This window comes from Phyllostomus hastatus, unplaced genomic scaffold (genome assembly GCF_019186645.2).
Source record: "Phyllostomus hastatus isolate PE091 unplaced genomic scaffold, TTU_PhHast_1.1 phas_scaffold_114, whole genome shotgun sequence".
In the NCBI taxonomy this organism is placed as follows: domain Eukaryota; kingdom Metazoa; phylum Chordata; class Mammalia; order Chiroptera; family Phyllostomidae; genus Phyllostomus; species Phyllostomus hastatus.
In genome coordinates, this window is record NW_025334006.1 from 3067736 (window position 1) to 3092385 (window position 24650).

General features: G+C 48.2%; 1 protein-coding gene across 4 annotated transcripts in view; it reads left to right on the top strand.

Moving 5' to 3' along the window:
• CREB3L2 (cAMP responsive element binding protein 3 like 2) overlaps positions 1-24650 on the top strand; it is a 110174-nt gene that overhangs the window by 38538 nt on the left and 46986 nt on the right. The window contains exon 1 of one of the 4 annotated variants that reach the window (XM_045855546.1): positions 6108-6168. The exons of 2 other annotated variants lie outside the window; for them this stretch is intronic. The gene's annotated coding sequence lies outside the window, so the exon portion shown is untranslated. Of the gene's footprint in view, positions 1-6107; positions 6169-6193; positions 6384-24650 lie in introns of those variants that run through there. One more of the 4 variants, XM_045855545.1, reaches the window with a different exon arrangement.

A 24650-nucleotide genomic window follows, 5' to 3' on the forward strand; every position in this document is an offset into this window, starting at 1 on the left:
CCTTGGAACGTGTAGCCATTGCATTGTAGTACATGCTGAGCAGATAAGTTAGTTCCGTAAATAAAATTAAAATTATTTTTGAATTCTTTTCAACCCATCGGATGATCTCAAGCTGCTGGGTTTGTTTGTGTAGCTAAGGATTTTTTCCCCCTGGTCATTTTGAGGGAGTGGAAATTCCAATCATTTCCCCACATTCCAGGTTTGAGGTCTCAGTGGTTTGCCTGCTAGTCCCAAATTCAATGGGTTCTCTCTCTCTCTCTTTTTTTTGCATGAATGCTCTTCTAACCATGTCAGTCTGAGCCATACCCTTGGCCTCGTATGCTTTGGGTAACACGAACTCCCGGAACTGTCTTCTGTCCTATGAATTATAAATTCAACTATAATCCCACGGAGCCCAGAGAACTAACTGTGAACAGAGAAGGGAGAGAAGGGGTCGGGGACGACCTACTTCCTTCAGTCACCGTGGAGGTTAGGAGCACTGATGGCCTGGATTCAGGAGAAAACTAGCAAGTGATTGGTTCAGTTTCACAGCTCCTCAAGACCGTGGTGAGTCAGGCCTAGTACACAAGATACCAGACGTAATGCCTCTACCTTCAGGGAGGGCAGGCTGCATTCTGATTATTATTTCACCCTCCGCGATTGCAAACGTTAGTTAGCAAGGGCCTATCTGAAGTGTTTCTGCTTATTGATCAGTTACGGAGAGTAAACTCAGAGTAAATCAGTTAATCAGAGTAAAGAGATAAAGGTCCCTGCATTAGCATTCTTTTCCCCTGCGTCCCTGCCCCGGATCACCTTTCTACAGGTGTGTCCTTTGGAGAAAACGTGCAAAGCAGGTAAGTTGAATGGAAGAAGTGCAAATTATTTGGATTAGCGACATAGTCTTCACTCTATAAGAATGAAGGAAAATTATCCATCCTCTCTTGAGTTTAATGGTTGTTTATTAGTTGAGGGAATGGTGCGGACATTTAGGTGGCAGGCGCTTATTTTTTTCCTGGTGGGAGGTAGTCAGGGCTGGGTTGACATTTCAGTGTGACGGTGACCAGAGTCACGTGACCAGGCAGCCCTGTGGTGGACAGGATGCGGTGCGGCAGGCATAGAAAGTGACAGGGCTTGCCTCTCATGGGGTCACCGAACACGTGTTTGGCTTTTGATGTGTCTAGGCACTGTGTTAAGTCCTGTGGTCACATCCTCGAGAGCAGGAAATAGGTAAAAATGCACAAAATGAGTGGTAAAGGCAGTCATAGAAATAACGTCGGGGGCCCTGGGTGCACTTGGGGCACACAGTGAGGAGACGGACTGGGTGAGTGGGCAGCGGCCGGTTGTGGAGGTTTCCAGGGGGAGACGGGGGACAGATGGGATCCTGGGCTGCGAGCCTCTTGGGGCCAAAGGCGGAAAGGTGGTCGTGAGCCCTGGGTGTTTGGGGAAGGCCACGTCGCTACATCTGGCTAGACGGCAGTGGGGGCTGTGTGAATGGAGAGGCAGGAAGAAAGGACAACCAAACACTTTGAGAATTTTAATGTACACGGGGGCGGTGGGATTGTATTAAATTCACACACAGTGTTTTGAGAAAGGCTCTGTTTTAACAAAACGAAGCGCTGTTCTTCTCGAAGAGCAGCTCCTCCACAGTCGGGTTAATTGAGTTTTGCCACTTTCCTGGAACCTGTGGATTCCTTTTCCTAGAAAAGGGTGAACAGATTCCCCCAGCCCTGGGGAATGCTGTTGCACCCTTTCGAACGGCCTGACGTTTCAGGTGGAGTATGTGCCGTAGGAACTGATCGTGCCGTTCAGCCTGGCTTGTGAAATGCAAATTAAAATAACTATCATCGTCATTTGGGTCTGTTCCAATAGAGTGTTTCTGAGCTTTGACTTCTCAAAAGATATTTGGCCCAACACTCTGATGGATTCTCATGACCCAAGAGATGGAAAATGCAGAGTGAATGGCAGTCGGAGAGGGGGGCAGGTGGGCTTGAGAGAGCTCAGTTTTGATTTGGAGGGAATATGAAGGATGTTTCGCAATGAAAAATGTTCAGTTATTTTGAAGTTGTATTCTCCTAACTATACCTTGTACGCTTCACACACTCACTACCTTTTTTTTTTAATCTTTACTTGAGGATAGGTTATTGATTTTAGAGAAGAGGAAAGGAGAAAGAGAGAGGGAAAAATACATCGGTGCAAGAGAGAAACATTGATCAGTTGCCTCCCATACGTACCCTGACTGGGGCTCGAACCCACAACCTAGGTATGTGCCCTGACCCGGGTAACGAACAACCTTTTGGTATACGGGATGATGCTCCCACCAGCTGAACCACCCAGCCAGGGCCGATCACGGCTTTTTAATCTCATTGCCACTTACTGAGGAGCAGGAAACAATTGTTTATAAAACAAATATAAGGCCTTTTGGGTCTTTTCTGATTTGAAGTCACATTCCTGAGGTGATTACCACCAAAGAGGTGGCATCTGTTAGCAGCTGGTGGCGGCCGTAGCCGAGTCCTGGAGTCAAGTGCTGTGGTGAGTGTTCTGAGCATCAACTCCGGAATGATCTCAGGGAGATTCTAAGGGGAGGCAGTGAGAGAAGGGAAGTTTCGCTTGCAACGAGGAAGACTGTGATTCCCGAGGCGCTCCCTGTGCGGCCTTGGGGATGTTATTGAATCTTTTGGGGATTCGGTGTCTATCTTCCTATGGTACCTGCCTCTTTCAGTGGGGTTCTAGTTTTACCTGTAACATTTTAGTTCTTTTCTGAAAATCTGAGGCCAACATAAGCCGATTTACGTGGTAAGACTTTGTTTGGGTGGTGGGCTTCAGGGCTCTCTGTGAAATTATTTTCTGAATCACTCTTATTTCAGAAATTTTTCCAATTCAAACAACGTATTAATCACACATTGTAATAAACTGCCAGGGGCCCGTACCCAGACTTCTGGGCTCCGTGAATATTTTTGAACCTGGTGTTTGTGTCGGCTCCAGGGACTGAAGGGGAGATGAGTAAGTAAGGCGGCATTCCTGAGTAACGAATCATAAAATGAAAATGGCCATTGTCACACTTACCCTGTGGCTCTCAGCAAACGAGGATTCAACTTGCTCCGACCCATCAGGCCTCTGCGGCTTGCTTCGGAAAGGAAACATCTGTGAACACATTCTTTTTTCCATGCCTGTTTGATGGCCTCTTACTCTGTGACGGTGGAAAATGGGCCGGGTTTTCCAGAGGATCTCTCAGGATGGAGGGGTGGTGTGAGTGCCAGCCGCTTACACAAGGCTCTGCTGGCGAGAATCAGAGGTCAGGAAAGTAAATGCTTTATCTTCTGAATGTAGGTTACAATGCGTAAGGAATGGTGTCTCTACCCATGGCTCTGGCAGAGGAATGCTGCGTTTTGGAGTTTTCTTTGATGTTCAGCCAGAACCCAGATCCCAGGGGAGAGAGCAGGGTGGGGAGGCTCCAGCTCGCTGCAGCCTTGCAGCGGGGACACCTTGGAGCAGGCTTTCCTGCGTCTGGGTTCGCCGTGACTCAGAGTTGAATGACTAAGTTCACCTCTGCCTAGGCAGCGTCTGCCGTTTTCTTCCTCCTCTCGTGGTTGGAGCAATTGTCCTGGTTTGCTTGGAACTGAGGAGTTTTTCTAGACGCAGGACTTTCTGTGCAAACTGGGGCAGCTGGTCACCCTCCCTTCCAGCTCCCCCTGCCTGTCTGTTCTCTCTCCCCTCCTCCCACTGCCCAAAACACAGTGCACACCACCACCCCCCTCCCCCCACCCCCCCCTCCCGCCCCGGGCCCCTGAAGGAGGCTGCACAGGGTGGATCTGGGAGCTTGGCAAAACAAAACGATCAGTGTTTAAAAATAAGGGTGCTCTGCCCTGGTTGGTGTAGCTCAGTGGATCGAGCATGGGCCTACAAACCAAAGGGTCGCCGGTTCGATTCCCAGTCAGGGCACATGTCTGGGTTGAGGACCAGGTCCCCAGTAGGGGGTGTGTGAGAGGCAACCCCACACATTGATGTGTCTCTCCCTCTCTTTCTCCCTCCCTTCCCCTCTCTCTAAAAATAAATAAATAAATCTTAAAAAAAGTAAGGGTGCTCCTTAAGTAGCTTAGGTCTCAAGCATCACTGTCCTTGTGGGCGGTGATGCCACCCTGTAGTGCCCCTGGTTATTGCTTTTGCTGGATGTTTATGACAATGGCAAGCTGGGGCCACTGCAGTTAGAACAGGGAGCAAGGAGGCAGCTCCGCGGTGACTGGGAAGCCACAGCCGCTCCTACCTCTCCCGGGCAGCTGCTGCTGTCCCCACCCAAAGGAACAGGTGTCTTGTAACCTGTGGATTATGTTCCTTGATTGATTATTGGCCTTTTCTTTTCAGGAAAAATAATATGCGTGTGATTGGAGTCAAATGAAGTAAAGACTGAGATCCTACAATCCCCCCCCCACCCCCGCCCGGCCCAAAGGCTATGGTCATTTCACAGTTTTAGTTATCATTGTCAACACAAGAAATGTCCAGACCTGTAGAGAATTATTAAAGGAGTTTATCTGAGCCAAACCGGTGACAAGGCAAGATCTCGGTTGCTCCCCAGAATGACAGTTTTGCAGTTTCTTTTATCCGTTTACAATGAAGGAGGGGATGACAGAAGGTGACGTGAAGGTGGGAGGAAGCGAGGTGAGGCGTGGATTACAGGAGAGCGAACAAGAGTCTGTGTTGTTCTGAGGGTGGTTCTGCTTCTGAGGGGTATTGCTTCTGGCATTTTAAAGGTGTGTGAACCTAGACGTACAAGAACAGTGGACAGAGCTGGCTTCCAAACTGCTCACGGAAGAAGTGATCGGCCTGGGGCTTGACTGCACAGCGTGATCCGCGCAGAGAGGAATTTATGAGCAGTTCACCCTATGAGGTTTCTCTCCCTAGAAACCCTTTTTCGTGCACATCATTTTGGTTATCCCTCGCTCATAGATAAAACAAGTCCAACGTGTGTCTGTAGACCCGAGGGCACAATTTTAGTTATGCTTGTGGAACTTCGAAATCGGAGACAGACACCTGTGCAGGGCGCCTCTCCGGGTTGTGATCTTCTCTCTATTACGAGTGACCGAATGTTCTTCTCCTTATGATTCATCGAGAAAGTTCCATTTATTCTGCCATGTTTGCTGCTCACAAACTCCTGCTTCTCTTTCTTCCCGGCGGAGTGACATGACTGTGTGATATTACTGGGCTTTGTGAAAACCCATGATCATATCAAGCATCACACAGTTGCCTGGAAACCACCGTGAAAACAGGATTAGGGAAAGTATTTTTCTCATTACAGCTGCTTTCTAACGAAGGTATAATGTTAGGAATACGAGGTTGGCCAACAAGTTCATTTGTTTTTTTCTGTAAGATGGTTCTAGTAGCGCTTAGCTGTCTTTAACTTCATTCGAAACAATTTTGTTAGATTGTATTGTGACAGCTGTCATAACAGTGTGCATTTAAAAAAACTTATCAAAATTGGTGAATTTTTGTGTAGCTACTTTAATATTGAAGATGGAAGAAAACACATGACATTTTTGGCATATCATGCTTTGTTATTTCAAGAAAGCAAAAAAACACAACTAAAATGCAAATAATGATTTGTGCCGTGTGTGGAGAAGGTGCTGTGACTGATCAAAACTTTCAAAAGTGGTTTGTGAAGTTTCGTGCTGGAGACTTCTCTCTGGACGATGATGCTCCGAGGTCAGGTAGACTGGTTGAATAGCGCTCAAATAGAGATACTAATTGAGAATAATCAACGTTATACCCTGCAGGAGATAGCCAACATACTCAAAATATCCAAGTCTATAAAATTATTGGTAAAAATATAAAAATGTGCCTTTTATGAGGAAAAAACTAAATGACAGAGATAATATGATTTCTCCATTGTCCCTTTTGGAGATGGTCATCGCCAACCCAATGTCTCCTCCTCCATGACTGCCTTTCAGGAGGGTCACGTGTTGGGGATCGCTGGTCCTTTTAAACCAATGCAAACCAACAACAAACCTCAGATGCTGTTATTCACCCATCCGCCTGTCGGACTTCAGCCAGACTGGAGTGGGTGGAGAGAAGTTAGTTAGGAAGCTATCGCAGTAATCGGGTCACGAAGAAGGAATGTGCAGTTGAGTGAGTCAGCTAAATGATAAGCAAGTTTTCAGCGCGGCACCACCAGGGCTGATCTCATGGCGCTCAACTGCGGTGAGTTCCGGAGAACTGAATCTCTAATTCTGAACCCCGTGGTCTCCCAGAACTGGATCCTCATGGAGCCATCCAGAAGTATAAATTGAGAGGACTTATTTCGACATGACTGATGTATTTCTAAGCTCCTCCTGGAATGGAACAGAGAGATAAATGAATGATTGTGGCTGGTTTGGGGCCAAAGGAGAAAGAGAGATCAGGAGACCTAGGAGTCAGTAAGTCAGCAAGTATTTATCGACGGTTGCGGCCTTCTGGGTGTGGTGGTGGACAGGGTGGGGGGAGGTGACTGTGAGCAGGCCGGAGGATAGTCCCTGCACAGTCCGGAGAGGGGCAGAGGTCAAGGCCATAAAAGGTGGAACGGATCATTTCAGATAATGGTAAATGCTGTGAAGACTATAAAACAAGGTCCATGACTGCAGCTGGAGGCACAGGCACTGTCTTTCTGGGGCGGCATCTGAGAGGAGGGGCTGGGACTCCGAGGGCCTTGGCGCGTGTCATGTGGGCAGTGAGGAGGTAGGGGAGGGGGCTGAGGCTATGGCAGCGACAGTAGAACTCAAAACAGGAAGAGAGCCTTCAGTGTGCTTGGAGGGTAAATCAGATCCATATCAGGAAGATCATTTTCAAGTTCCTTGGAAAAGTGCATTAAACCTCATTAGTCCTCCCAGTGGTTTTAATTACCTTTGGCCTGGTTGCCTAACATGACGTTAGCCGTAAAGCTGACAATAAGGACTTATGTATTTTTCTCACAGGTATCAATGGTGGCAGTTATTTTTCATTTAAAATTTTATTTTTAAACCATGAAAATGCATGACCTATGTTGGAGAAATAAAAAAAAATCTGTATTTCTACCCACCTGGGGACATTATTTTGTATATTCCTTCTCAGTCTTTTCCATGTACGTGGTTTTAGATAGTTAACAGGTAGTCCTTTGAATGCATAACAGGTATTTTCCCACACTTCCTCAAATTTATATTTTGTACTTACAAATTTTTTTAAAGATTTATTTATTTATTTTTAGAGAGGGAAGGGAGGGAGAAAGAGAGAGAGAGAGAGAAACATGAATGTGCGGTTGCTGGGGGGGCCGTGGCCTGCAACCTTGGCATGTGCCCTGGCTGGGAATCGAACCTGCGATACTTTAGTTCGCAGACCACGCTCGATCCACTGAGCTATGCCAGCCAGGGCTGTACTTACAAATTTTAATGAGTAAATACAATCTGTTGTCTGTTTAGAGGGAGTTCTGTTCTAGGAGTTTCCTGGGAACACTGGATTAGTGAGTACTGAATCGTTGCCCCTGGGGAAGTAGGTTCTTGTGGGCCTCTGGCCACATTTGCATCAGCCAATCAATATGTACCTTGTTTTATGTGCGTTTCTGCTTAAAGACACCTTGTGTAACATGGTTTGTGGATTTATTCACGTTGAACTCACGCCAGCGTCACGGAGTGAGGCTTGCCCAACACGGGCCTCTTCTCGGTGGGCACACACCACCGTTGTCTTGTGCTTAGAAACGCAAGCCAGCCCTTCAGCACTGTGCTTGCGGGTGATGTCCAACAGCAAGGTCACCAACGCCAAGTGCGACAATGTGGAAAATGTGGCACTCTACGGACCATGAAAAGGGCTCTTGTTTACAGTCTCAGGTCCGAAACAAGAAGGCAGGGGGTCGCCTTGTTTGACCTCAGCCAGAGCGCGCGCTTCAGGAAACTCAGATTTTTGTCCCTCAGTGTGTTTTTGCGAATGACTGAGGAAGCACCGCGTGTACGGATGTTGAGGTTATGAATTGCAAGGAGATGAATTTGTGCGTAGGGAATCTATCATTTGCTGTTCTGTTGACCGGCTGTGCCATGACTGACTGAGCCCAGAGAGTGAGTCTTGGCCCTTCCTTTGCCGAGCGCCCGCTTGGTGAGCTCAGATGTGCATCGGAAAACACGGTGCCTCTCGTATGCCCACATACACTACAGAAGCCACCCATGTCTTAACCAGGAAGGTTCTAGAGGCATACGGGGCAGTAGAGAGAGAGTGGCTTTCACAGCCAGAGAACTCCTTTTGATTCCTGGCTCTGCCCCATCCTCAGCTGTGCAGCTTTGGCCAAGTTATAGAACTTCTCTGTGCTTGCATTTCCTCCTTGGTAAAATGTGGATAATGCCTTGGCTGGCGTGGCTCAGTGCACTGAGAGCCAGCCTGAGAACTGAAAGACTGCCGGTTTGATTCCCGGTCAAGACACACACCTGGGTTGTGAGCCAGTTCCCTGTTGGGGGCGTGCAAGAGGCAGCCACACATTGATGTTTCTCTCCCTCTTTTTCTCCCTCCCGTCCATCCTCTCTAAAAATAAACGAATAAAATCTTAAAGAAAATAAAGTATAGAAAAAATACTTTTTAAAAATGGGGATAATAATATGACTTAATTTACATATTTGTTGTGAAGATTTCATGAAATAATATACTTAGGCCACTTTCCTTATCATACCTCTGGTGATAAGAACTCTGTTGATAAGGAGCTTATCAATAGCTTCTTAGAGAAAACCAATAAATAATCTTGTGGGTGACCTTTGCTTCCTAGCATTTCTGCCTGGTGGTTACCACCCCTCAATGGCACCACTATTGAATAAACAGTGTGCATTGGATTCTTCGTCAGTGAGTGTCCAAGGTAGTGTTGACAAGCTTTAGGTACTCATGACCTGTTGAATAAAGCAATGGAAGGGACTTGCTAAACAGTCAAGTAAGTGGTGTGGGAGAGGCCAGTGTAACACCGGCACCCATTTTATTGATGGGAGAAATGGAATATCAGGACAATGAGATTCCCAAACTACATAAAGCCTTCCCGGTGCTTTCCCGTTGCTTCCCGGTAATTCAAAAGGCAGCCAACTTTTGAATTACTAGGGTTGGGGGTAGCGTAAAAACGTTCCTTTTCTTTCTTTTTTTTAACAATTTTTAAAAAGATTCTATTTATTTATTTATTTTTTTAGAGAGGGAAGGGAGGGAGAAAGAGAGAGAGAAACATCAATGTGCGGTTGCTGGGGGTCATGGCCTGCAACCCAGGCATGTACCCTGACTGGGAATCAAACCTGCGACACTTTGGTTCACAGCCCGTGCTCAATCCACTGAGCTACGCCAGCCAGGGCTCCTTTCCTCTTGATAATTGTTCAGTTAAACGAGACTCTTTGGGTCCTTTACAAAACGTTCTGCGATTCAGTTTACAGCTATATAACAGCATGTTCTTCTTTAAACATCTGTGTGACATTAGCAATGACACCCAACTGCCTGAGTGTTCTTAAAAGGCCACCGCAGACCTCACAGCGGCAGGCATGATGGAGTCAGACATCTGAGCGCTAAACTCCAGGCCCAAGTGACTGTGCCTTTCTGAACTTTGAGAGCTGGTATCTGCTTGAGAGAAAACTACTGTTTTGCTGGCTTGGCCTCTGAGATTACCCTGAGACCAGTGACCTCTGGACCCTGGTGTGAGCCGTAGACCCAGTTCCCAACTAGAAAGAGGGATGCCTTCATGTGGAACTTGTTTGGGGTTGTTCCCAGTCTTGCGTGCACGTCCCATGACATTTCCAGTGACTCACACGCAGCCATCCTTAAGGAAACCAATGTGGGTAATTCCCAGGGATCGTTGCTGGCCTTCGTTGTCATCACTAGGACTCATCCGAGTGGCCGGTTGCCCACGGTGTTGTGCCGGTCAGAACAAAGACAGCAGAATGCATCTGAGGTGTCTGCTAGGAACACGGCTGCGGATGGCGACCTTATTTTCATGAGGCTGTTTTTCAGTAAAACACTAATATATTCACGCTTGTGGATTCGGTGGGAAAATTAAAACTAGGGGATTCTTGTGTTGAGCCCAGCACACATTTAAGTAGCCACGGGGACCTCTTCGAGGTAAATATTTACCTCTACTGAATCCCGTTGGCCAAGGCAAATCTGTATTCTATTTCCTCCTGCTCCTTGCAATAGGTATCTGCAAGTGTACAGTCTGATAGTGAGAAGTCAGGAGGGAGATGGCACTTAGACACTGAAATTCTGTTACATTTCTCTCTCTCCAACTTTACAGAGTATGCTAATAGGAAACAGAAAAGGTGCAGGTAGTTTTGGGCCCCACCGTGGTGCTCCTAGCCAGTGGAAGCTCAGCCGAGAAAAATAGGTTGACTGCACATTGAGTTTTGGAATAATATACCAAAAATATATAATACTAATATCACTAACATGTATGATATTAAGACAATATTAACAATAAGTATTATGCTTACATAGTATAACACTAATACTGGTAAAATAATTTAGTGTTGCCCTGGCTGGCATAGCTCAGTGGATTGAGTGCGGGCTGCGAACCAAAATGTCGCAGGTTCGATTCCCAGCCAGGGTACATGCCTGGGTTGCAGGCCATAACCCCCAGCAACCGCACATTGATGTTTCTCTCTCTCTATTTCCCTCCCTTCCCTCTCTAAAAAATAAATAAATAAAATCTTTTAAAAATGTTAAAAAAATAATTTAGTGCCAGCCTCAACGATGGACTAGGAAGCACGCTTTAGGCAGTTGTAGGAGGGCTGGAGCTTCGGGACAGCCTCTGTGTGTCTCTGGAATGCAGCAGAGTTGTCTGACACACAGTGGATTCTTAATATCTCACGTGCATCAAAACCCAAAAGATCAGGGAACAAGCATAAGGTACAGGAGCACAGAGGTCTCCAGACGGTCAGGTCTCGAGACAGTGAGCTAAAGTGCTGTCCTGTAAGAGCCCCAGCGTGAGGCCCAGGAGAGGAACTATTGAGGTCGGATCGGGGAGTACCTCGTTCATCCATTCAGCTGGAAACCGGAGCGGGAGGAGCTTGGGCGGGAGGCTCCGGGGCTAGGAAGGTGCCAACTCAAACGCAGGCCGTGCCAGCGGGAGACGGGCACGGTGTGAGCCTCCTGCAGAGAGAGGGCTGGGGGAGGAAGTGGATGTGGGCCTTGCAGGAGCTGCGCTGGCCATGCCGTCCTGCCACTAGCCTCCTTCACAGTTCAGAACCTGTCCTGTGTAAATGTATCTGCTTTCTTTCCAAAAAGTCCTCCTTTTTCTTCCCCTTAGTTTTCTTGTAAATGTTTCTTTTTAAAAAAAAATCACCTTGGTCTTGGCCAGACTGTCAGGAAAAAGATTTATCCAAACATTGACCTGTGCTCTGGGAAGCCAGGTATACAGTCGCAGCTGCCATCCTAGCTCCGCTTCCCAGAAGTGGACAGAGTGGGGAAGGGCCAGCATCGGGTTTGAAAACTGGGTGGAGCGCCTGGAGCAAGCAGGGGTGGGGTGGCAGGGGGAGGGGGGTGGTCGGGGCCACCCTCCTCAGTCTGGGGCTGACAGAAAGCCTCACAGAGTCTCCAGCCCAGCACTTAGCTTGTGGATTTAGCTTTCCTCCGCATGCACCGTCCACAGAGCGTGGACAAGAAGAGGGTGGGCAAGAGAACGGGCAGACACCTGGCCAGCTGGTGGGAGTGTTCGTTTTCTGTTGCTGCATTGTCACCACGACTGCGTGGCTTCGAACAGCTACACGCGTTAATCTTCATGTCACTCTGGACGCAGGTGGCGTGGGCCCTCGGCCCAGGGTCTCACTCTCCAACCTGCTCCTCCACCCACAGAGCGTGGGGTCCTCTTGCAGGCTCACGGGGCTGGTGGCAGGTGTCTGTAGAGCTCTTGGTGGCCTGCTTCTTCCAGGCCAGGAGGAGAATCCCTCTGACTTCCAGATCTTCTTTGAGAGGGCTCGCCTGATGAGGTCAGACCCACTCAGGGTAATCTGCCTTTTGCTGGCCTCAACGTCAACTGAATTGGGGCCTTAATTACATCCACAAAGTCGTCTTCATCATCGTGTAACTTGGCACTCACATGAACACCAGCCATTATCATCCTAGGTTGCACAGGTCACAGCCAAGGGGGTCTTAGGGCGTGTCCACCAGGCACAGGAATCTCGGGGGCATCTTAGAACACAGTCTCCACAGTGGGTAGTAGGAGAGAGTGAGGGGCCAGTGCTTGTCTAGTCTCTCCGTTCAGCAGACTGTAATTGGGGAAGGGAGCAGGGGCGGGGTGCGGGGAGCTGGAGCGCAGGATCAAAGATGATTATTGTAGACATGTGTGGCTGGCGGCCCCCAGTCGCGGGAGACCAGAAACCACCGCTGGATTCAACCGAAGGATAAAGCTTCTTTTTGCGGTGGTCAAGGGTGGAGATTGTTGTCGATCCGAGGAAAAGTGTTATGGGTAGCTCAGTTGTTGGGAAGGGTGCCAGCACCCACCCTGGCGAGGAGAGGGTGAAAAAAGGGGAGCTTGTTTTTTAGTGTTTTTTATTCTTTTGCATCTGGAGTTCCTGGCTGAAGCTGTTTTGTGAAGACAAACCCTACACGTCCCCTGGGGGGAACTTTGCTTGTTGGGGATGGCCCCGATGACATGGGTCCTAATTGCTGTCAATGTGCAGGCGAAACGAGGGGTGATTTCCGTCCATTTAACACTGAAAGCTTCAGGCGAGAGATGGGGTGTAATTGTCCTGCGAAGTGGTCTGTGTTTTGAGCCTGCACCTGCCCGTGAATGATGATGATGATGATGATGATGATGACAACGATGATGATTATCAGGAATGAAATACTGAGTAGCTATCTTCTGGGCAGAAAATGTTGTCTCTATTCAGAGATCCTCGCTGTCCTTTATTCCCCAAGGGCTATGTAAACCATGTCTCACTTAATTTGATTAAATGGAATCTGTTTAAAAAAAAACAAATGCTTTCCCCCTATTATAAACCTGTAGGTTTCCATTGTAGAAAATACAGATAAGGAAAAAACCACATCTGTTACTCTCTGCAGTACTGTCCGTTTTTTACCAGGTACCTGTCTATAAATTTCTCCATGACAGTATTTGTAGACAATTCTTTACCTTTTAATTGGAAATATAGGGAATGTAGTTTTTGTCACAGATTTTCACTTTAAGATCTAATGTGAACGTTTTATTGTGATCAGTATTGTGAATACTGATTAACAAATAGCTTTCTACAGTAGCACTTTAAGTAGCTACTTGCTTAGGTGTACTGTAATTTATTGAGACAATCTTAATATGGGCTGTTTTAAGTTTCAGATGGACAGATAGACAGTAGCTATCAAATCAGGGCTATCCACCTTCCATCAGCCAATTTTCCTAAGTGGCTGCGAGCCTGTGGCCTGTACCCTCCGCTCACTTCATTTATCTTCATCCGCTCGGTGCCCTCCTGTCCCGGGGACAGGGCTCGCTGCTTGCACAGGCAAAACTCGTGCTCTCTGTTTACTTTTCCCCTGGTCTGTTTCCAAGGCTACATGCAGAGTTTTTAAATACCTCTTTTGTGAGCAAGAAGCCCTAACAAACAAACCACTTTGTTGAGACTGGAGTATTAGCTCTGGCACGATTCACCAGTTTTATTTCGTGTTGCAGACATCACGCGTCGGCGAGGTGGTCCAGCTGCCCCTGCGTTCCCCACACAGACTCTGTGTACGGCTTTGTGAGGGGCTGTTTTTCTTTCCCTTTCCCTTCGACATGGGCTGCTGGTGGCCAAAATCTGTTCAAGCAAAGGTGAGGAAAGGATACGTTTATTGCAAGCCCAGATCTTTAAACGTCAGTTAGAGGTTTAACCTATGAGAACCCTGAGCTTTGCAAATGCTGAGAGGATCGGGATTGATGGGGAAAGGGGCCCTCAGGTATTGGTGGGTTGTAGGCTGTGGAGGGGATACAATTCAATGACCCAGACGGTCACCAAGAGCATTGTTTGACATAGTGACATATTTCACATGAATAATGAAAGCAGGCCCGTGGAAAGAGCCCGAGTTCACATACGGATTCCTCATGATCCATCAGAGTCTACATATTGAATGTCAGCTGCTTCCTCTTTTAGAAACACATGGGAGCATTTTGGGTCGTCAGCACGGAGGGGAGGGGAAGCTGCAGGCGTGTAGGGTGCTGCAGTCAGCGGGACAATCCCAGTCGATGAAGAATCTTTTTACCTACAATGATCATCTTTTAACTTCAACCAACATGGTCTGGTTGAGACCTTCTAACCATGTCAGAAGTTTGGGTTTCTTCTAAGGAACAAAGCAGAAAACATGGACTTTTTCTGGGCCTTCCAAGAATTGTCTATTCCTTTCTCTCTCCCCCATTTCTCATGGAGGTTCTGCGTGGCTAAAGCTGGAAGCATATTGGTCCATATAAGGGGGTCTGGGTCAGGGGAAAGCGATACAACACTTTTTAGGTCTGATATTTCTGTCCATCTATACTTGGCCTGCAAAAGTTGAGTCTTTTTTTTTTTTTCTTTATAAAAGCCTGTCTGGTTGTTTGTCTCACAGACCAGCTGTTCAAAGGCAGAATCAGCCAGTTCTATCCAGCTGTTAGCTCAGCTATCCTCAGGCGAATTAATTCTTTGCCAAGAGAGTCTCAGGAAAGGCCAGAGAGGGAGTTTCCCGGGAACACTGACTCAGGCCGAAGACTTGTTTTTGGGCTATTTTATTCCCTTAGGCTGCCTGCATAATAACTCGTCTCAGAATATCAGAACTGCAGGGGCCCCGGGAGAACAGCTGGTCTTAGTCTTTCTATTTTGTACCCTAAGGAAAGAGACTCACTCAGATGGGTTCCGTGACTTGCCCAAGGTCACGGAGACAAGTGTGAAGGAGTTAGGTCTGCATCTAAACCTTGTCATTCTGGGTAGAGCAGTCTTTCTACCACAATAGCAGCTGCCCTTTTGACTCCTTATATCATTCATTAATGACGTTTTGCTGACTTTTCCCCCCAGATATTCCCCCACCCACACCGAGGCATTGCATCACTATCACATTCAAACCTCAAGTAATTGCCGAGACCATTGGCTTCATGGAGAACTGAAAAGAAGTGTTTATGACCAGGAGGCTCCCCTATTGATGATGCAGTAAGCAGTTACCCACCACTGCCCAGTCATGGGGAAAAAGTGTAAAAGCATTACGCTAAGTTGTTCTTGGGGGAGAAAAATGCTCACCTAAGCTGGTTGGTGCAGAGCTTTCACAGGCAGTGTTTGCGTGATTCTCAGAGGGACTGCAGAATGTTTTTTGTTTGCTTTCCACTGTAACAGCTCTGTGATCACTCGGTTCTCTATACGGCCTCGTAGACAGAGAAGATGATGGCCTCTTTTTTCACCTGCCTTAGGCATTCTCCAGCTCTCCTAAGTTCAAATGAAGAGGAAGAAGGGCAGGGCCGTAGCCAGAGGATAGAGACTACCCTGGTGGCAAAGAGGCCCAGAGGAATACCTCTCAGAGCATCTGGACTCCGCTTCCAGAGTGAGAGCCTTGAGAACCTGAAAATGCCCGTCGGTTGGGGGGATTGGCTGGCGGCCGCTCAGCTGGGGGGTCGGGGTCCCTGAGCATGTCCAGGACTCTCCCGCACAGCGAGGGTGCTCAGTTTCTCTCCCTTCCTGCTGCTGCTCTCGCGTGGACTCGCCGCTGCCCACTGGGCGATGATCTCATTCTTTTTACCTGCTTACTTTGGGTTTTATGGCCCACCCTTTTTTGTCAGGGGTGCCACCAAGGTAGAAAATTGATAATCCAGTTCAGCTGTGACCAGTTCTCTTGTAAAAGTTTGAGTGACAGGATTTGCATAAAAAATTCTCATCGCTGGTCAGAAGGAAGGAGCCTGGGAAACATGTGGACATGATGGTGGTGGGGACGGTCTGGGGAGGACCCGCTGGGGGACGGGGAGAGGCATCCGAGACCGGAGATACGGGTCTGGTCTTCAAAAGGCGAAGAGGGAGATTTTTCAAGTATGAGTTGAGGAACTGAACATTGAGCCCCTTGGTAAGCAAATGGGCAAACCAGAACTAGCGTGAGCTCACTAAGAGTAAGTGGTATTTTGTGAGCCTCATAATTTTGTATAGTGTTAATGGGCTGATAGATAAGAGAAATGCTTAATAATTTGTCCCAGTTTCCTCTAGGGACGTAGTAATAAGGACAATAAAACAGCTAACATTTACTGAGCTCTTAGTAAAAGGAATTGTTCTAAGTGAATAGAGAAACATCACATTTTGCTTCTTTTCTTTTTTTTTGCGGGGGGGCAGTTAACATCTCTTTATCTTCCCTATTTAAAAATAAGGAAGCTTGCCTTTCCCATCTGTCTTGTTTCAAGGGATGGGACTGGAGTGCATGGCTCAGCTCAGAGCAGGCAGGGCGGGCTACCAGGAAGCTAACTGGGGTGTTTTCTGTCCCCGCTGTCTCCCCATGTCCCATCCTGACCAGGCTGCTGAGCTCCTGGACTCCAGTGGCATTTGAAGATAAAAAAGGGTGTACTACCTCGCTGGTTGGGTTTTGCAAGAGGAAGGAACACGCAGGAGGAGACAGCTGGTGGGTGCCATGCTCCCAGGGTTTGCCGCCGCTGCCTGGCTGGGCAGGATGGAGGGCAGAAACACCTGTGGAGAACGGTGAAGTAGCTTCCATGTTCTCAGCCATTGTCACTTCCCCTAGCACCGTGTTCCGTCCGGATCAGACTCTGCAGGCATTCGTTCTGTTTTTGCCACAGCTCTGCAAGGCAGATCATTGGGATGGAGGAGACTTGAGTGTGAGCCATCTGCCCAAGGTTACTGCTAATAGTCACGGAGCTGGTCCAGAACTGGTGTCTTCCGACTCCTGAGTGTTGAGAATAAACCCTCCTTCAGATGGTTCGGATCCTCCGGTGTGTGTGAGCAGGCCAGCCTCCCACGAGCAGGCGCACTCGTGAGATCTGACAGAGCAGAAGTCCAGGCGGCTTAAAGCCAGAGCCTTCCCGGGCGTATGGTAGCGAAACCCCTGGGATCCCTGTTGCTCTTATCTCAGGGCGACAGGGTGCTTCCTGGCAGTGAGTCAGTCCCTGTGAATTTACACAACAAGGCAGACGGTGCCTGGCCCTTGGGGAGCTTTCTCCCTTCCCCCCAGTGCGACACTCCAATTCCGATGGCAAATCTGGCTCATCAGTAAAGGAAGGGTTTTGGAGGAGTGTGCCATTTTCCCGCTTCTGAAAACTTTATGGCTCCTTGAGTTTTCTTTTTATACCTGACATATCCGGGGCATGGGGCCTTCACTCAGAGGAGGGATTGTCTTATTGCGAAGCATGCGTCCTCTGTAGAGAATTCCACGGAGGAAGTCCTCTGTTTGGTGATGCTTACTTATGCTCAGTCAGCATCTCTCTTGTTACAGAATCAACCGTGTGGGGAGGCTAATCTTCAGCTCTTTGATCTCATGTACCACCCTGGACCTTGGTTTTCCCACATTAGAATGACCAGGTGGACCCGGAGAATTTCCAGCGGTCTCTTTAAGCTTCCTCAGTCTATATGATTGGGTGTCTGTTATTATAATCAGAAGTTTTTCTGGAATGCCCAAACACCAGATTTTAGTTATTTCAGGGTAGGACCCAAAAGGGCACAAACAATGACTGTCTTAGCTTATGTCTTCTTTTAAGGATTTGAGGGAATGAGTATTTCCTGGGTGTTTCTCCCTTACCCCTGCAACTGATTTGTTTGTATAAAACAAAAGAAGGATTTTTTTTTCACATCACATGTTAAGTTAAGAAGAACTGCTTAGACCATTCAGGATCGGATTGCATTTGGACAAAGTGCATCATTACTTGTTTTAATGATGATAAATTAGGTAATTTAAAGGGAATTAGTATTGGCGCATCTCCCTTGAAGCAAATATCATGTAAAAAGTCATATTTATGTAAATAAATTAGGGGTGACTCTTTTTACAACAGATACACCTACCAATGGATTTATGACTGGGGGTGGGGGTGCTTTTTACATAAGCACCCCCCAATGCCATTATAACTTGATTAATCTATTTCACTTACTTCTTTTTACCAAAGAAAGGTACATCTGGGTACCACAAACCAAAGTATGTATTTTTTGGGATAGGGCTCTTTAAAATACAATTCTGCCACTGCTTGTGAAATTTCAGTAAAGCAAGTATCACTTAAAAAAAAACAACCAAAAAACAAAACCCCAAACACTCCAAACGGATTGTATAAAGGAGTACCGAGCCTCAGTCCCACATTTCTTTATTTAGAGAAATATGTAATGCACCTAAACTGCAGTACTAGAAAAAAGTGGGTCCCCTTGAAATGTTACTGTAATAGGGTGTGACTCATGAGCCATTTTCTTCCTTGAGGTTTTGACAAAGCCCCTTTTTTCCCTCCTGGTGGGCGTCTGGCCGTTTTCCGTGTGCTACACGTGCAGGGCACATGCGCGGGGCACGCCAGGCGGAGGAACCCCTCTGGTCTAGGGTGCGCTGTCCCTGAAGGCGGCGCACCTCCGTCCTCAACCCTCCGCCCTTCTGCACCACACAGACGAGCTGTGTTTTGCTGGAGAGAAACCTTGGTTTCTAAAGTAAACCTGGGGCCTGCCCTCTAAATTATTTCTCTGCATTTCTTTGAGGCTTTGGGGGTGTGGTCAGATTGTCCCCACCATATCTTCTGCATTCATGGAACCTTCTGTGCTCTTGAGCAAGACTCCTAGGTGCGAGTTCTCACTAAAAACCCTCCTTCCCCAGCCAGAGAGGGAAGCACCAGCCCGTTTCCAGGCAGTAGACCGAGAGAATGGGGTCTTTGTGGGGTGCAAACCGCGGTGCCGGCGCCGGCGGGTGTGGGGCCCGCACTCTCGCAGGGAGCTGCCGGGCTCTGCCTTCTGAACCCCTCACCTCCTGCGCTCAGCCTGCGCTGCTGCCGGGCAGGGTAACAGGGCAACGCTGAAAACCCCAAGAAGCAGAAAGTGGGCTTTTCCCCTCCGTTTCCTAAATTGAAAACCTTTTCCATTTTATATTGCTTGCAACATTTTAGAAAATTATAGGGTATTAGTGTTGAATTAGTTATCCATGACGTATACACATTTGTGTGTCATTACTATTACCTCTCCTGGGACTTTTTAAAACATTATTATTTAAAGATTTTATTTATTTATTTTTAGAGAGAGGGGAAGGGAGGGAGAGAAACATCACTGTGTGGTTGCCTCTCATGTGGCCACTACTGGGGCCCTGGCCTGCAACCCAGGCATGTGCCATGACAGGGAATCGAACCAGTGAAGTGACCTTTTGGCTTGCAGCCCACGCTCAATCCACTGAGCCACACCAGCCAGGGCCTCTCCTGGGAGTATTTAACGGGGAATCCATGGAATCCTCTCCTGAGCATGCACAGGCTTCAGGGAGCAGGTGAGTCACCTGGAATCCTGCCCATGTTTGTGTGTAGTGCTTGGGGGCATTTTTGGGGAGTGGCGGGATGCCTTTATTAGATTCTCAGAAAGGTCCACACTTCCAAAAAAGGTGAGAAACTACTGATTGAGTCCAAAGGCTGCACCATCACTGCACCCTCTTCCTAGTGAGAGAGAGAGGGAGTTAGTTTTACAGACCAGGAAACCGAGTCCAGAAGAGGTGGAGTGACAGTCGGTTTAAGCGCAGGGCTGGAATCTGGTCTCCCGTCCTTGCTCTGGTCCAGCAGCCTGCAGTTATCTCCGGCCCCAAAGACGCCTGTCTGGCCCACTTTGGGAGAGCAGCACTGCTCTGAACGTGCTCTGTGAGCACGCTGGTCCACGGGGGCCCGGGGGCCCTTTCAGATGACTCACAGAGCACAGTGTCCTGCTCGGAGTAGCAGCCACAACTTTTGTTGGACGAGTGAACCTCAGGAGCGGACAAGGACGAGAGCTTTGTAACTTTATGCAGCCAGTTGTTGGAGCTCAAGAATTATGCATCCCTTTTCCTCCTCCTGTATTCCCCCTGCCTCAGCCCCATGACCTGTGTTCTTGGGGCAGCTATTAGGACCTGCAAACACACGAGTAAATGTGCTTCAGAGCCATGGCGATTTTTTTTATGAAGTAAGGAATTCCTGTAAGGTTAGCAGTTTCTCCTACTAGTGTACCTGATTTGTAGGTTGGGGTATAGGTTTAAACATTTGCTAGCACTTGGTTATCAGTGTTGGGAGGCCAAGGCTCCAGCCCGGGCTTGTTTACAGTTGGGCTGGGATCTTGTAGAATGATGACAGATGGGAAGGAGATGGTTGGTGAGTGCACATGCCCTCTGACCTGTGCTAGGGTCAGAGGGCGTGGGTAAAATGTTTACATCCAGGTTATAGTTTAAGAAGCCTAAGGACAAATGGTTGAAGTTGGCCATGAAAGGAACATCAAAGAACAGTAAAAGCGTCAAATTAAGTAATACCTATTTGGAGGGCTGGCGTTGGTCAGGAGAGTAAAAGATCAACTCAAACCCGTTTCTGTCTAGGATGACTGGGAAAGAAATAGATTTGTTTTGTCTTCATTTCCTGATGGGCAGAGAATAAAATGAAAGGATGCTCTAGGAAAAACAGTGTGAGAGGCCAGTGTATAATTAGAAAAAGCCAACATTGTATTGTTTTAATTGTGATAGGGGTTCGTTTTTTTCCAGAGCTTTAAAAAAAAAAGTCATGGAGCCAGTGAAGTGCTAGGTGCATTACCCGCATTATTTAATTTAATCCTCACAGCAGGAAGCTGGAGCTATTATTATCCTCACTTTACAGGGAAAGCAAACAGAAGTTGCGAGAACTGGAGGCTGTTGCTCAGGTTTGCACAGCTAAGAGCCGGATTCAACTCCAAGGCTGTCTGGCTCCAAAGCCGTATTGCTACAGTGTCATAAGGAATTCCACTAGGGTTGGAATGAAAGTGTCATGTATTAGAATAAAGTTGAGACAACACTTGGCAGGACCCTTGGGGCCAGGTGAGAGGCAATTCAGTGTTATGAGGCCTTGACACAGATTCTTAAAGGACGGTGCCAAGCGTCTTCACGCAGGTGGCTGAGGGGGTTTCTTCCAACCTGGGGATTCTGGGATGCTACTCTGAACCCTTTGGCAGAGAACCATACACTAGGGGCAAGCAAGTCGTTTCATCTCTGTTGCTGGTGTCCCACGGCAGGGACACCAGGAGCCTCTCCGTCTGACGCCCCCTGGCACGTTTCTGCGCCTGGCATGTGGGAGGCTGTGTGTTCGTGGCGGGTGAGTGGAAGGGCTGTCAGTAAGTCTATCTTTTGTTTTTTTTTTAAACTCCAGTCTCCAGTACGCGTCAGCTTTAGAGGTTGACTGAAATGAGGCAGCATGCTGTGGTAGACAGTGCGTGGGCTTTGGAACCGGCTAGGTTTGCGGACAGAATCTCAGTTCTACCCCAGGCAGTGAACCTGCCTACTCTGAGACCCGGTCTTCCCCGTATATACATGGGGACATGCGGGCCTTACAGGAACACACCCAGCTCATTGACGTGTTCAAACGCTCAGTCCTCCAGCGCCCGATCCTATCAACATCGGCATCCGTGACCAGCGTCAGCACCGTGTTTTGTGCTTGCTACAACTTCTCCATGTAGCTGGACTGTGAGGCTCAGATACTTCTTCCTTAGGGAAACGCTGTGGAGAAGTTCAGTCAATCCGAAATAAGTGGACCCAGGCTTGAGGTCTGTCTCTTCATAGTAGGGGACTGAGATCTTGGACAATGGAACTGTAAGCATTGATGGACATGCAAGCTATGAAAGTACTTTGTAGACCCATAAAGCTTGGCTGAACCCTGGGGCAGAGTGGTGAAATGCTATTGTGGCCACATGCTTAGAAGAATTCAACCAGCATTGCATAACCCTGGGGTTCACAGGAGTAGTCCTTTGCTGAAGCGTGTGCAGGGTCAAGAAAGGCCCCCTCTTGGAAGCTCACTGTGCTCCTTTCTCTGGTTTGGGGCTCCACGATCATATTCCCCTCTGTCACCGGCTGGCGCGAGGGATGGGCCGACGCTGGCCTGGTTCCTGTGCCAGGAGGGGCATGCTGACCTGTTTGCTAAGCCCGCAGCCCGCAGCTGGGGACTTGTTTACTGGGCTGAGTCACAGCATCTGGTCGGGACACGCTGGACATATCCTTTCAATGACAAGCGTCTCCCTGGGAACTGTGGAGTGCTCACCACTTTGCGAAGTCCTAGGTGTGCGGGGTGGTTAGGCACAGTCTGTCCCTTCTTCTGAGGAGGTTCTCTTTCCGGAGGGGAGGCCATCCTAATGCATTTGGTAACAACTGTGAGTTCTCAGGACGGATCATCATTTAGGGCTACGTTGTGTGGTAACGTGGTAATTACTACAAAATCCAAAGTACGGGGAGTTTGGGGGACGGATGGCAGAGTTTGGGAAGGTTTATTATTGGTTATCCCGGGGATGTTTGTGAAAACATTCATTAGAGCTGCACAGGAGGAAAAAAAACAGCGTCAGCAAAGTCCCACCCAGCCTGGCAACTTCCATGGGAAAGCTCGGGCCCTGGAAGAGAGCCTGTCCTGGGGACGGGACTCCGGAGGTTGGGCAGGGCCCACACAGCTGCCCAGAGCTGACGCTGCAGCTCAGGGGGCAGAATGGTCGCTTGGAAGTGCAGGGGCTGTGAGTTCAACTCTTGGTTTTGCATTGTACACTCCGAATTATTTATTTCTCTTTTTTGTCACCTTAATTTTGGTCTTGAAAGGATCTCTGTCAGACACTTGCAGAATATTTGCTATCAGCCAACCTGTAAACTTGACTTTGGGGAGCTGCTTGGGGAATCAGACCCTGACGTCAGGTTACCGTGCGTTTTCATCTTAACCTTGAAGCTGTTCTGCTCCTCGCTAGCACCTAGCAGCGGCCCTGGGAGCGGGTTAGAAATGCAGAATCTCAGACCCCCTAGACTTGGGAACCACCCTCAGTGATTCATAGCACATAAATGCTGGAGAAGCACCCGCCAAGTGCTGAGCTCAAGGAAGGGATCGGCTTCGTCTATCTTATTTATCATTTTGTATCCCCAGTGTCTGTTTAAAGTTTAGTGCATGGGAGCTGCAAAGCCTGTGACTCTTCCTGTGACTTGGGCAAAGCTGACAGTCTGCAGTCTTTGTAAACATCTGGGGACTGAATAGGAAAGTGGTGCAGGGAGAGGGGTGGTGAGTGGAGAAGGGACGGGGCCTCAGTGGCTGAAACATTGAAGTGAGCTTTAGAATCACAGGGTGGCGGTAGTTTTAAGATAGATGCCTTTCACTGATAGGTCAAGATCTCTGAAGGTGAGTCACTGGATCTGTCCTTTAAAATAAGTTTCCTTCGTGTTCGAGAACATTTATTACAGTACCACACATAAAAATAAACTCTTTGTATACCCCTCAAGAGGAAATGGGTAGATAGAATAGAGTACAGTCAGAAATTTAAATGAATGAACTAGAGCTACATGTATAAACATGAATAAATCTAAACATCTTTTGTTGGAGAGAATGAAGTTGCAGACGGACGTGTGAGGTATACCACTCATTTACAGTTTTAAAAACTCATAGGTGGGCAACGAAAACATGCATACATAGCGGGAGTGTGGATGGGATGATAAACGCCGAGTCTGGGATGGCAGTGGTTAACCCTGAGAGGGAAGAAGAAGGTTGAATGGGAGTTTGAACAGTCCCTTCCCGTGTCACTTCTTTAAGAACAAAAAAGAGTGAAGAAGAAAAGGTTGCAGCAGCAAACATGAAGAAAAGAGGATTTTCCCAAAGGAACGAAGACATAATTATTCACAGTGCCATTTTATTATAAAGTGACTAAAACAAAGCTCCCCTGGTGGCTGTGTGACGCAGACAGCGGGCACCTGAGATTCTCGCCTGAGCTGTGGCCAAGGCCCTTTCCGTTTCTGCGTGTCTGTGCGCAGAGAGCTCTCTCCCAGCCATGCTCTCCTGTTCTCACGGACGACTGCAGCCTGTTGTGGTGCAACCCAGTCCCGTGACTCTTCTGCCTCCTGTCCTGATGAGATGCAGCCATTGCTCATGTGGGTGATGTTGGTGAAACCCACCAGTCCCACCCCACCTGAGGGACCTAGCCCACAGGGGCCCCTCGGTGTCGTCTGCTTCTCCCCTGGATTACAGGAGGGGTTCTGTCCCCCAACTGCCCCAGTCTAGGAGCTCTCACCTCAGAGTCGCCTCCTGCTTTCTCTTTCCCCATTGTGTTCATTCTCACACCTTCACGCACACCTCAGTTCCGCAGAGGACTTGTCTGTGTGGATTGCGGTGGTTTTTATGGCTCACCCCTAGCGTCACCCCATGCGATCAGTTCTCCGATTCCTGTCCGCGCTTTTGTGACTTCTTTGCTAGAGCAGAAACGTCCCTGAGGTCGGATCTGTGAGAATGACACACGTTAGTCTGTGACTTAGGGAGCGTTAGGAATGAAGAAGGGGCTCTGCCAGCTATTGTCAGGGTGTACTTTTAAACAGAATTAAATTATTATTATTATTTTTAATTTACTCTGCAGCAGTGGCTCTACACCAAGGGTGATTCCTTCCCCTTGGGGACATTGGGCAGTGTCTGGAGACATTTTTCATTCTCAAAACCAGGGGAATGCTACTGGTGTCGGGTGGCTGGACGCCAGGGAGGCTGCTAAATACCCTATAAGGCCCAGACACCCCACTCCCATAGTAAAGAATTGCCCGGTCCACGTGTCAACAGTGCCAAGGTTACGAGACCTGGCTGCAGATCCTCATGCCATGACTAGCCTCCTATC